This window comes from Toxorhynchites rutilus, chromosome 3 (genome assembly GCF_029784135.1).
Source record: "Toxorhynchites rutilus septentrionalis strain SRP chromosome 3, ASM2978413v1, whole genome shotgun sequence".
Taxonomy (NCBI): Eukaryota; Metazoa; Arthropoda; class Insecta; order Diptera; family Culicidae; genus Toxorhynchites; species Toxorhynchites rutilus.
In genome coordinates, this window is record NC_073746.1 from 145,957,217 (window position 1) to 145,970,394 (window position 13,178).

The window sequence follows — 13,178 nt, forward strand, 5'->3', positions numbered from 1 at the left end:
ATATGTCATTAGTGATCCCCGATAATCATTCGATTAATCGATTAATCGAATACTTCCTACAGAAATCGATTATTAAACGAACGAATACTGCACAACCAATAATCGAAGCGAACGAATAATTTACGTCGATTAATCGATCCAAACCCAGAGCAAAAAACCGTACAGCCGCTGCAGTTTTATCCTGAAAATCAATCATTATCTTTGACGCTCTCCTAAACTCCTAAAAGAAGCTCAATGCCGTCGATGCGAGATGAGCTTCGTTTACGAGTTTAGGGGAGCGTAAAAGATAATAATTGATTTTCAGGCGTAATGAACACTTTTTTGATTCCAGATGACTTTCTAACGAATGAGAAATATTAGTCTAACTAATTATTTCTCTCAGTGTGACGATTAATCAATTAATCGATTATTTGGATCGATTAATCGTATCGAATAAGAAACTGCTTAAAAGTATTCGATTAGTGGATGAACGATTAATTTCAAAAATCGGGGATCACTAGTCCTACGTCAAAAAAATATGCATTTTTGGTGTTCGGAATATGAGTCAGTGACAAAAATGGTATTCGGAGTTTGAGACAAAAGTGATTAAACATATTTTTAGTTTTTCACCATGAATATGTAATTGTAAATCAATTTTTTGTAGTAAAATGAAAAAGAAGGCTCTATTGTATCCAAAAATCTAATTAATTTCGAGAAAGAGTATCATTTTGAGTAATGAGACACTATTTAATGGCCATCAAAGCTTAAATGTTTGAAATATGAGATAAAACGGTAATACATTTTTGAACAAAGTCATTTTTGGAAAAAAGTGAAAAATGATTTTTTGGACCATCGGTTAACTTTGAAAAATCATAACTCAAAAACGGAAAAAACGCCTGTCTGGTTTCGATATATGTTATGTGGAAAATCCTTAGCTTTTCAGAAAAATATAAAAAAATATAGCGCCCTTGGTCCCGAGACTATGAAAACAATAAAAAACGAATACAATCAATGATAACGGGAAAAGAGTTCAAATTTTCTGAATCTGAATCTGAATCTGAATCGGTCTAGTAATTCGAAAGTTATGAATTTTCAAAAAAGACATTTTTGCAAAAGAGGAAAAAGTTGATTTTTCGGACAACCCTAAAATGGAAATGGTAACCCTACTGAAAAAATAAAAAATAATACAGGTCTAATGTTTTGCGATAAAGAACAAAACTACCACTTTTCTCGAAAATTTGAGAACCACTATGTCGGTTTGGCATGGGATGGCTGAATAGTTATTGAGCTCAATTCCTGATCGGACAAGGTTTTTTGAATTGTAAATTTTCTTGACATGAAATGGTCCTGGAGCATTGGCTAGATTTAGGTTTGAGCTACAAATACTAAACATAGTCGTTTAAGACAGAACAAATTTTTCCCACGGCAGAGATGTTTGGTTTAACAATGTTAATGGGTTGTCTCAGCTGCTGGTATTCAGTTTCGTGTTCGCATTTATGTTTCGTCGTAAGCATCGTTTCACTGGCACCCCCAATTAACAAACTTCGTGATCGCACACATTGTATCTCACTCTACCGTACACTTCCGAGTATTGCATTTCATGGTTCCCGTGCTTGAATACAAGTAGTATCCAGTCTCGGCGACTATGGCTATTAGCATAAAAGCGTCATGAAACATAGGGCGCGTACGATGTTGTGCATTTTTTGGGAAACAAACATATTTCAGCGAAACAATGTTCATTCCAACGCATTTTTGTACGGTTCTGCTCGCTTGCATCAAACACATTCCCCCACTTCTAGGAACAACCATCCATCGCAGCATTAGTTGTAGCTAAAAAATGCATATTTCAACAAAGTATGGCGGCGGAGTACTTGATATTCTCGAAATTACTGCCGTCCACATTGCCTTTATATAGACGGGATTTGGCACCAAAGCATAGTCTTGTCAACATGAGTCTAGGACAGAGAAGACAATGCAATGTGATGTTGCGAAACTTCCCATCGTCTTCTAGTGTCGTAAAACTGGTGGTGTTTATGATATGAGCTTGGTCGTTTCACCTTCCGGCTTTGTGATATAGTGTGTGGATATCGGAGCATACTTTAAGAGAATGTACAAAAAAAATCATCTAGTGCCGGCTTGTAAGAAATTCATGAATATTCCAGTGGAATGTTATTCGCTCCCGGGAGTGGAAAGAAATGCGTCGAACTATGCGAGGGTAGATGAGCAAAAAAAGTATGTTATTTAGAAAACAATGCATTTGCACAGCATGGTGGACATAATGAAGAAATACTTACTCGATCGGGTAAATAGTATGAGAATAAATATATACATTATGTTGCCTGAATGTTACATTGTTTTGATGAAAAATTACATCTTTCGGGAACATATTAAGAGCACAAATTGATAAACTAAATACGGGTCGCGTCACGAAAATTGTTCAATTTTGACCGCTTCGTTTCCAAGAAAGGTTTACAAAACATGCGTCAACGATTTGGACACATGTTTTGTATGACAATCTGTTGCATTATAAATAATTAGAAAATAAATAATATGTTCAAGTAGGGTGGAAATGAGGGCTTGTATGATATTTCTTATACATAGAGTTTCCCTAACACGTGGTCGACTGCGGCGTATCTTGTTCAAAGATATTTATGCAACAATTATCGTAACATAATCTTACGTCAACTACGTGGTCATGTCTCGGACACTATTCTTCAACTTTTTCGTTGCTTTAGAGTTATTAACCGTACTGGTTCCTGTGGTGACGAGGCTCATTCTTTAAGCTTGAAAGGTTTCCCAATAAAATCGATACAACCAAACTAGCGTTGGCAAAATACATTTCATCTTCGCAACTTTTACGAAAGCTTTAAAATGTTTGTATGTATGGGAGCAAACATCTCTTTCTCTTAGACTGAACGTCAGCTTGGGATTCTACTAAAAAAAAGTCCAAACGATGTCAACGGGGATCGAACCAAGGCCGGCTGGAATGCAAGGCTATTTTGCACGATCACGATATCCACATAGCCACTGGTGCTGTTACATAAATGCGTGATAATATTAGGCTGTCAAAAAAGTCCTGCGGTATTTCCGCGAGGTGTCGTTGTAAGCGCGTAGTTCTAGTTGTATTCATTGTATCGAGTCATACTATAGCTTGTTGAAAAGGTATTTCTGCGCTATAATATAGTCCTTGACAGTGTTTTGTTTGGTTAAGTTGTTCGTGAGTTATAGTGTCGCAAATATGGAGCAAAATAAAGAGAAAATCCGACATATTTTACAGTACTACTATGACAAAGGCAAAAATGCATCTCAAGCTGCCAATAAAATTTGTGTAGTTTATGGACCCGATACAGTTTCCATTTCCACCGCACAACGATGGTTTCAACGTTTTCGTTCTGGTGTAGAGGTCGTCGAAGATGCGCCACGCTCCGGAAGGCCTGTCGTCGAAAATTGCGACAAAATCGCTGAATTAGCCGAGAAAGACCGGCATAGTAGCAGCCGTAGCATCGGCCAAGAGCTGGGGATAAGTCATCAAACCGTTATTAACCATTTGAAGAAGCTTGGATTCACAAAGAAGCTCGATGTATGGGTGCCACACACGTTGACGCAAAAAAACATCTTTGACCGTATCGACGCAAGTGAATCGCTGCTGAATCGCAACAAAATCGACCCGTTTCTGAAGCGGATGATGACTGGCGATGAAAAGTGGGTCACTTACGACAACGTGAAGCGCAAATGGTCGTGGTCGAAGCCCGCTGAAGCGGCTCAGACGGTGGCCAAGCCCTCATTCACGGCCAGGAAGGTTCTGCTGTGTGTTTGGTGGGATTGTCAAGGAATAATCTATTATGAGCTGCTTCCCTATGGCCAAACGCTCAATTCGGACCTGTACTGCCAACAACTGGACCGCTTGAAGGTAGCACTCATGAAGAAGAGGCCATCTTTGATAAACAGAGGCCGCATTGTCTTCCATCAGGACAACGCCAGGTCACACACTTCTTTGGTGACGCGCCAGAAGCTCCGGGAGCTCAGATGGGAGGTTCTTTTGCATCCGCCGTATAGTCCGGACCTTGCACCAAGTGACTACCACCTGTTTTTGTCCATGGCGAACGAGCTAGGTAGTCAGAAGTTAGCCACAAAAGAGGCCTGTGAAAATTGTCTATCCGAGTTTTTTGCCAATAAGGAAGCGAGCTTCTATAATAGGGGTATTATGAAGTTGGCATCTCGTTGGGAACAAGTCATCGAACAAAACGGCGCATATTTGACTTAAAACAGATGATTGTAACTAATTTTATGAACAAATGAAAATTTAAAAAAATACCGCAGGACTTTTTTGACAGCCTAATATTACACCTCATTATAAAATAAAGTTGGAAAGTGTTTTTGACGTAGGACTACGTCTTACATTAAGAGTGCCAAATCAGATAACAGGTCACGTTTTTATGAAATAAAGTTAACGTTAATAACAATTTTTGCTGTGAACGGATTTTAACGATTTGCACACCAATCGAATCGGAAGCTTTTCTAAGATTTGTTTGATATGCTATACATTACAATCCCATAATCTGTATATTGTTTAAATTGACAAAAATTGGAAGCATCCCCATTTCCCTATACATTTGTTCTGTCCATTTGTGTGCTTTCCCGAATAGAGCTGTCAATAACGGGCAACTTATGCGGCCGCTAGAATAGAAACAACGAAGGGGTATAGCGAAAAGAGAATATTTGCGAAGTAAACTCCACCCTTGCATAATAAGTAAACTGTTGCTAACGTATATATATTGCATCTTCTCTGAGTGAAAATCTGTATGTGAATGCGACTATACGATTTCCATGGGAGAATATTTGACATTTAATTCCTTGACTTTGACTTTTTTTTATTTGTTTACCTTGACTTTACGGCGACGGGACGTTGTGTGAGCACTTATCGTTATTCTGCTCGTTTTGTGTTTTATGTTTCCCCTTGAGCTGTGATCGCTAGCGAATATTTCACATGAAGTGTGTTTGAATATTTCATTTTTATCGCTGCAACTGTGTGTATCTGTTAGACGCGTCTTTGATGCTTGTTGAATGCCGATGCACGGAAGATGCCTCTCGCTATTCAGCTCAGTGCAATGCGTGCATTGATATAAAGAAATAAATGGTGATATGACCAATTAGTGTATTGTTCTCGCAAAGGCAAGAAAGAATCTTTGCTTCTCGAAATGATTCTTCAAAACCACTTCTCAGGTTCCTTGGAACTTCTTACGAAAGAGTTATTTATGAAATTTCGACGTATTCGCAAATAATATCCGAAATTATAGACAAACAAATTGGTGGATCACACCATTGAGGATAATGGCGGGTTCCTTCGGCTGAAGGAAGCCTGGATGATAGCTCAGGTTTATACACGAAATTACACGGAATATGGTACTTAAGGAAGACCATTGGATGTGGCTTGCACTGGAGAGTTAAAACACATTGGAACAATCTCTAAACACGGTATTTATTTTGGCGGTCTAACACGGTAAACGTTTGGATTTGGAATGAAAGGTATATTGGTAGGAATCTTCTTCATGCACGTATTTGTTTGTATGCGTTCGCGTCGGGCTACTGTGCTGGTTGCGGATGCGTCATACACCAAACACTGCATTTAGAATGAGAGGGATAGATTTGGATGGGAATAAGGATAGGGATCGGAAAGGGAAAAGACTTTGTTGGATAACTGCTCCTCTTTCGCGCTGTCGGTCGCGAACATACTCCCCCCGGGCTTAAATCGGAAATGGATCGCACAAATCACCACGAGTTGCCCAGTATCTATGACTGGAACATGGAGGGGAATGGAATTCCAGGTAACCTCTCGTGGTGGACAGGAATCATTCAATATGTTCCGCATTTCGTCATCTGTCTTGGGGAAGGATGCAGCGAAAACAAATTGACACGGTTGACAGCTCCGGGATGAATTACAATCGCTGTTATGATGTCCTTTACGCAGGTAGTTGTAACATATTTTCAGCTCATGTATTTTGGCTTGTCGTTTAGGAACGGATATCATACTAAGTACTCCAAATTTATAGTTGGGGTGCGCACCGACACACAGGGCACCGGATGGCTTGGCATTGATAGCACACATTTCGGTATGTGCACCTTTCATCGCGTTGTTGGGTTTCGTTATTGCATAGGTTGGTTGAATGGCATAATCACATGATGGACTTTCATAGCATTCAGGGATGACATAGCTTTCATCAACGATATCGGCATAGGTTAAAATCACAGCTTCTGGAATAGATGTTTTCCACATCTTTCTGGTATCGTTCTTCAGTACTGACACTTCGGTTAGATTCTTAGCATCTGCTTCAAAATCGGTGGGAAAATGTATATCGTCAAAGGCCACTGCATTAAAACGCGAAAAAGTCTCAGGCTCATCTTCATCTGTAGATGTGCGATCCGCTAATGGCTGCTGCTGAACAATAATGCGGGGATGATCGATTGGTGGAAATTCAACTTGCTGGGGGATGGAAACTGGGATCGGACACATCGTTTGCATCATACGTTCGACCAGGACACATGTTTCGTAATAGTGTGCCTCAAAATCAAGGTACCATTCATCATGTTCTTTGAAATGATCTTCGTGACACATAACGTATATTCGATGATGGAGGGCGACACACTCTTCAAAATGACGTTTTGAATTTCTCGCATAAACGCTCAAACTTGCGGCATCAATTTCGATTTCACTCACCGCCCCACAGACTGCGCCTCGAATACGCGTTATTTTTGCCTTCGCACTGTCACGTAAATAAATCAGTCTTTCTACATCCGCCATTTCTTCTTTTGGATTTACTTGCATTTGTGTGTGTTGCATCAATGAGATCATATGAATTGGAGAGAAAGAACACTTGAAAACACACACAATGGTATATACACGATTTCAGGATCGTGCACGTTCGGACACGTTACAGAACGGCGCTTAACACACGGCGTCGTTTGTTGGTTAGTTTCTTCTTTTCACGGGATACACGGATTTTTCGGGAAACACTACACTGGAAACGTCTTTTTTCCTCCACACAAGCCATGGAAAAACACACAACACTCGGTTGATTGCAAGTCACAAGTTGCTGGGAGCAACGGAAGTGGGCGCTCGGTTGAGCCAACACATTGTAATTACCACGGCTGTGGTTCACTAATCCGGTTCGAAGGACCAAAAAATGGTGGATCACACCATTGAGGATAATGGCGGGTTCCTTCGGCTGAAGGAAGCCTGGATGATAGCTCAGGTTTATACACGAAATTACACGGAATATGGTACTTAAGGAAGACCATTGGATGTGGCTTGCACTGGAGAGTTAAAACACATTGGAACAATCTCTAAACACGGTATTTATTTTGGCGGTCTAACACGGTAAACGTTTGGATTTGGAATGAAAGGTATATTGGTAGGAATCTTCTTCATGCACGTATTTGTTTGTATGCGTTCGCGTCGGGCTACTGTGCTGGTTGCGGATGCGTCATACACCAAACACTGCATTTAGAATGAGAGGGATAGATTTGGATGGGAATAAGGATAGGGATCGGAAAGGGAAAAGACTTTGTTGGATAACTGCTCCTCTTTCGCGCTGTCGGTCGCGAACACAAATTAAAGAAAAAAAAATTGAGTAGTCCTGCGTCCTAAGCGGTCGTGTCTCGGATACAACCCCTCGAATTTTTTTAGAGTAAAAAGGAGAGTATAAACGGGAATCTATATCTTTCTCAATCTGTGCCGCGTATGCGGTTAAGTATGTGAAAAGCTTTAATGCGTGCTTATTTGCAATGTGTCTCTTGTTTCGCTCGCTCATATTTCTCTTATATTGATATAGCATATATATTATGCAAATGTTATATCGGAAAGGGAGAGTAGCACATTTGCTGTTATATTTGAGCTTATTTAATGTAATAAATCGGGATACCAAACATTTGCTAAAAATTAATTCTGGGTGTAGAATTCAAAATTGTGACAACACCCAACAACAGTGCAGGATAATTTTTGTTGATGGACAATCATATGCTATTTATGATTTGAATAAAATATCATTCAGATGACAACCACGAATTTCTTTTTATATTTGTGCATACGGACCAATTCCGATGATCCGATGTTCCTACGCGATGATTACTATCAAACTTCCGAACCGTCCGGGCAATAAATTCATTGTAACTGTGACCTATATTGCACTAACTTGTCAGAATACACACACCAAACTATGAGTCTCTTTGAATGAAGTAGAGATTCACGATTTTTGGCATCGAAATTTTGTTTATTGACATAGCCATTCAGCCAGAAAAACATTATTAAACTGACTACAACAAAAGAATATTCAGCGTTAGTGTATTAGTGTTTGATACCACACTTACCCTCCTGCTCGTCTAGCGAATAACTTAGTTCTGTCCAGTATTTATTATTCAATGAAATAACTATAAAGACATAGGGGAAGTGGAGACATAGTGGTTACCCTAAGGAATATGTCCATTTCCAGCGTTCACACAGCGCTTCAATTCCCGTTTTTCGAAGAATATTATAGTTCAACTCATTGTTGTTCAAGTTAGCGAACGATTTTCGCTATAAAAATTAAAAATAGTACATTTTTAATCATTAAAAAAATGTGAAAAATCAATTTTTTTTTTTTGCTTGGAGTTAATGTGGTCACTCGCACATATCAAGCTAACTGGGATAGATTTAAGCGTTTTGTTCGTCCAAATTTGCTCAAATCATATTTGATATAGTAGGTACATGTATGAAATAAGTTTGTTCTATTTACTTAGAGTCTCAATTTAAATTTTCTCATACATACAAAAACTAGTAAGAAACACATAACGTTCCGCATGATGAGGCTTGGTTTAGTTGGAGTGGCATATTTTTCCAGGGTCAAAGCCACAAAAGGAACCTCTTCAAAAGCAGAATGTGATGAGGTATATCAGCTTTAGTAAACAGAACATTGTAAGTCGTTATTCACCTATGACAACTTTGCCCCCAAACATCAAAGTGATTTCTATGCTAATTAATCGCTGAGATCAATCGGAATATCTTCACTAGAATATGTGAACAGTCGTCCAAACTAATGATTTGTCCAAGATATTAGATTGAATAAACTAAATTTCACGAAAAATTCCTTCGATACCATGCGTACAGAACTACGACCGAATGGCTATCGAAACTGCAATTTCTGTATTTATTTATATTTTGACATGTGACCGCTCTACTGACGTACAGGGTGACTCAAAAGTTATTAAATCCTTCAAACATAAGGTGAATATCAATACGGCATCTATAGTCAATAGTTTTACTACCAAACAAGCAGGTGACAACTTTGCCTCCCATGAACAATTTGCCCCCACTACCACTACTCATGATAAATTCACCAGCTGACCTATGTTTGTCGTTATTCGCCGATAATCCTTTTCCTACATTGAATTATTCTGGGAAGAAGGAACCAAAAATCCCCCAGCCCGTAGGTGTGAATTGCCGTTTTCATCTTCTCATAACAGATTACCAATAAGCCAATTGCGTGTTTGTAATAATCTCGAACCTAGCCACAGATTCGAAGTACCGTTATCCAAGTGTGGGCCTGCTACTGCCTTTTCCCTTAGGATATTGCAACGGTAGGAAAGTGTTATCCCCTTTTTTTATATCGATTCAGCTCCGCAGCGGGGCGTTCCAGGCAGAAAGCACTTTAACCTGCTCATGTATGAAATGAATTGATTCGCAGAAAATCAATTTCATAATGCAATGCTCGTTGAGGGGATCACCGGGGATTGCTTTCGAAGGAAACACGTTTCTTGTCTGTATCTAATCGTCGTAAAATTGGAGATGGCCTTTTTTCTTTCGCGAAATAGCCAATAAAAAGGTTCACTCAGATTAAATGATACTGGGAACGTTTCCCTTGAAGCATATAAAACTTCGAACGCACGTTGTACCAAAAACGCCAACCTTACCAACGTCACAAAGCTGCAACCGATAGAAAAAAAATTGAGTATATCTCAAACGGAGGATCTACCATAATAATTCCGTGGCCGAAACGGAGAATCAGTTGACGAAGACCATGGAAGAGCTGAAGAATAAAACTACATTTATCTTCTAATCGGGCTGAGGTTTCGTCCAGAATTTAATGAAAATTTGATCTATTTAACTATTTCTAGTAGTTTTCTCTTCGTCATCTGAAATAAGTCCATTTATAATGCATACTTTAATGAATGATCAAATATTTCTCGCTGTAACCGAATATCGCAATTTTTTTGTGGGTTTAAGCTACCCGAAAATGTAGAAGTATTGGATTTTTTGTTTACTAGGTCGGTGCCTCCTTAAAACAACTGGTCCTGACCTTTATGTCTTACAACTTTCAGATTAAACGCGCAAGCAAAAAAATCGAATAGCTCCTTAATTTTTTTTTTCGCTCCTTCGATGGTAACACTGCATTTCCCACTTCGGGACGATAATATTCGGCTACTCGTTCAGTCTGATCGGATGGTTTTTAGTGTCAAGATGTACAATTTACAACAACGTGTATTTACAAGAACCGAAGCCTTAATGAAACCGTGTCCTCTTGTGGTAAGAATTTCACCATTTCTCGTCGTCGATTACTTCCTCTGGGGGTACGTGAAGGACCGTTGCTATGTTGATAAGCCACAAAGATTGGAGGAACTTAAATAAGAAATAGCATCGATGTCGTAATGTAATGTGCATGAAGAATTTTGTTCACCGAAAAAAGGAAAAAAAGGGGTGGTCACATCGAAAATGTCCTAAAATAAGCTTAATTTTTGTTTTTTGAAAATCAAAATCGGTTCACTTTTGTAGAAGTTATTAAAAATATGCTGCGGGAGCGTTTAATGTGAAAGACCCTGTATAACCATGTTTCTTGAAATTACCTAATATTTCCATCAGAACTATTCAAACTGACACAGGACCAATCAATAGTAATGTAATTTTTTTCTGAGGTTTTACCTGCTTACGAAAAAAAAAATGTTTTTAAACAAAATACATTTTTGAAGGTTAACCACTTGAACGGAAATGGCGAGCTCAGCTCGTCATAAACTTTCCTAGACAAACTGACAATGACGAGCTGGACTCGCCAGAAATCATTGAGGTTTGATGCTTTTGATGAGAGCAGTGTCTGTAAATTATATCGATCTGTTGCTTTGATATACTTGTGTGTATGCTTCTAGAAAAATAAAAAAAAATTAAATCGTCTGCCAGAGCAGTGCTGACTAAAAATAAATTGTCGTTCAAGGGGTTATATTTCATTAACAATATTTATTTTCACACTGATCTGAATGCAGCCCAAATGCGCAATAAATTGATATGTCGTATAACCATGCTTTGAAATAAATATTATGAACGAAAAATGGCCTTCAAATATGTAGTCTATGATAGAATAACTTTTTTTTTGCAAGCAATGAAAAATCGTGAATGAAAATTTAGTTACTTTGGTAAAATTCGACAGGTGGAAGGAAACGGTGGCATGAGCACAGCAAGCACTTTGATTGTCAAAAAATGTGAGTTTTCCGATCGTTGTTTTAACAATATGCGAAAAAATCACATTCATAGTACTCCTAATAAAATTGTGCATTTTTACCGAATCCATAACCATATGTCGTGTCTAATAGAATGTGCATTTTTCTATAATTCCAAGCAGTCTCATAAAGCAATCTCAACACGGTGATTTTCGCAAAGGGGTCCACTAGGAAGAGAGTGCATTTGAATTCCACTTTGTATTCACCAATCCTATAACGGTTGATTCGCTTTTCCCACCCATTACAAATGCTGCAAATGTCTATTATATTGTAATGCCACTTTTTGTTCGTTCGGTAGCATTTGCACGTAGTTGGAATGGAAGTCCCTCCAGCAACAAACAGCATTCAAGCCATATATCGCCATCGCAGGCAGAGGACGCTTTGCTGAATGAGATCCAATATAATTTATGTCGCTATATATCATGAAAACTATTCAACTAATGCTGTGTCCGGTCGAGTTATGAAATCACATTCCTACGATGCATGATACTAGTCACGGCACAGTTTCTTCATGGTCTATTGGGTTGGGATGGGCTGAAAATATGGAGAAAATTGATTTTACCGGACATTCTCCCGATAAGTTATCTGCAGGAATGTTAGTCAATATGAATCGAACATAATATTTTCCCTTTTCAGTTGACTAGAGCTGATTTCTTAATTTTGTGTTTAATAAAGAGACTACAGTTTGTAGATAAACAACTGCAGCTACGGTGCAACGAATTCCTGTATTATATAACGTCCCTTAATGGAAGTCCAGTGTCCTTCTGAGAAAACATTATTTGAATATCGTTCTAATTCATGGAAATTTTATACCAACAGTGTTGGCTTATCATAAAACCATTCGATACCATCAAACATATTTTATAGAAGGACCGGCATCGTTGGCAACACGTAACGCGATTATCGTATCTCAAAGATTTATTTTCCGTGAATTTTTAAAGCTTCCGAACGGACATGTAAAAGAAAAAAGAAATTTTTTTTCTGGTGGTGGGAGTGAGCACTGTAATACATTGAATAAATTTTAATTTGCGGGTAATTTGAGTGTCGGATTTCAATTCAAACAATTCAATATTCTATTGGTACCTACCGACACAATTTATTCTGATGCCTGGGCCCAATACTTTGCAACATTTTATCACGGTTGATGCTTCAACTTTCGATTTGTTCAATATAAGAGAATCAATCTAAAAGTTTCAACGCGTCCCATTGAACAGCAAAATAATCTTCGCTATACTGTGGATACTACCTATTTACCATCATCCATTACATTGTGAAAAGGAATTAGCCAGAAGTTATAAGTCATAAAGCCCTATTATATAAATAGACCCAAACCAAAACTAAAACTTACCCACTAATTTCGATCAGAACAAAAACTGTATTTCTGCAGAGGACAATGATCCTGTCGAATTCCATTCAACAGAAATTAATCCTTCCTTCGATAAATTCAATTCACGAGTAGATAACTTTCTGACAGACAGACAGAGAGAACCTCTCGTCATCGTCTCGTCACATCTGGATGGATGCGAGCGGGTGTTTTTCCATCAATTGTGAAACTCAGAAAATTAATTTTGAGAACCTTCGTCAACGTCAGTGTCCTTTTGATCATAGCGGCGTATAATCTACGTTTCCGCAATGACTTGTATGGATGTGTGGCTAACTGGACTTTCCAACAAACAAGAAAG